Raw genomic sequence first — 1,462 nt, 5'->3', positions numbered from 1 at the left:
CTTTATGCCGTCCTTTAGAATGTTTTGCTTAAAATGATAAGAAATACTCTATAATAATTTCTAAGCTATGTCCTGCTTTGAACTTTCTTCTACCTCAAATGTACTCACTGCTTGACTTCTGTTTTTATCTAAATATTGGAGCAAGTATGTGACATAAGAATATATTGCTGGAGAACACAAAGGATCTGATGGAGGGTGGAATAACCAAAAAAGCACATGGAACCTTCATGGCAACCCTTAGATTTGATTAATTGGGTAACAGATAAACTACAGAACAGCTGAATATGAGTAAAGTGCTTCCTTAAAGTTAGGCTGAAAATTCTGTAATCACTTAGGTTATTATAATTCACTGACTGCAAAGTCATTAATAGTTGTTCATTATCAGTTTAGTATGAAATAATGTGCACGTGAATTTTCCCTATGAAGAGCATCTTTCAACATCTTCTTACGAGTTTTCACAGCAGTATTATTTTCTTACAGAAAAAAATGTTTTGTTGAGAAAAATCAGATCTTTGGCCTCTTGTGACTTTCCAAGGAAGCACCTTCCTTGCATCCTGTAAGGCCTCACGATGTGAGATGGCACAGACAGGTAGAAGTATAAATGATGCAGTAACTTCAATTAAGCCAGCAGGATATGAATGTGTATCTGTTTTACACATGCAATTTGGTCAAGCAGTGCTTTGTGCTAGCTGAAGGTGGTCTTGAAAACATAAACTGTAGGAATGGGTTTCATTCTTTTTCCTAGTAAAAATGGAAAATGAATGAGGTCAGTGTAGTATGTTTTTAAACATAAATTCTCAAATCAGGAAACTCAGTCATTAGATACACTGTGCTTACTCTAGTAATCTTTGTCTATAGGTACAGAGTGATAATAGGCAGGAAAGAGTTAATTATCTTTTCATTAAAGATCTGAGAGACTGACTTTTGTTCTTTCTTGGATTTGGGTAGCATCAGGAGGGGAATTAGCTCAAGTGGTAGAGCGCTCGCTTAGCATGTGAGAGGCAGCGGGATCGATGCCCGCATTCTCCAGGCTTTTGAAGCACTGGCCCAGGTTGCCCAGAGAGGTGGTTGATGCCCCATCCCTGGAAACATTCCAGGCCAGGTTGGATGGGGCTCTGAGCAACTGTCTCTAGTTGCAGATGCCCCTGCTCAGTGCAGGGGGTTTGGACTAGGTGACCTTTAAAGGCCCTTCTGACCCAAACTATTCTATGACTCTATGATAATTCTGACGTACTTCTCAAAATCTGCTTCACTTTAATTTTACTTCTGTGAACAACTGTTCCTACATACCTTCAGTGATCCACGTCCACAAGCTTGAGCAGCAGAGATGGATAGCCTGAGGTTGTCGTGCATGTTTTCCTTTTATCATTGCACAGGCACAGCACAGCACGCCAGGTACAACCAGCGTAAGGACGATTCCAGCATCTCCATCATACTGAAAGCTCCTGTCAGCGAAAAGATC

The 1,462-nt window shown here is 40.2% G+C and overlaps 1 non-coding gene across 1 annotated transcript; it reads left to right on the top strand.

Moving 5' to 3' along the window:
* The first annotated feature begins 956 nt into the window (after nucleotides 1-956).
* TRNAA-AGC lies at nucleotides 957-1,029 on the top strand. The gene has a single exon. It is a non-coding gene; the product is annotated as a tRNA-Ala (tRNA).
* The last annotated feature ends 433 nt before the right edge of the window (nucleotides 1,030-1,462 follow it).

Source organism: Merops nubicus, unplaced genomic scaffold (assembly GCF_000691845.1).
Source record: "Merops nubicus isolate BGI_N331 unplaced genomic scaffold, ASM69184v1 scaffold9420, whole genome shotgun sequence".
Lineage (NCBI taxonomy): Eukaryota > Metazoa > Chordata > Aves > Coraciiformes > Meropidae > Merops > Merops nubicus.
The sequence above is the reverse complement of the archived record's forward strand: the minus strand, read 5'-3'. Positions and strand labels throughout refer to the sequence as shown.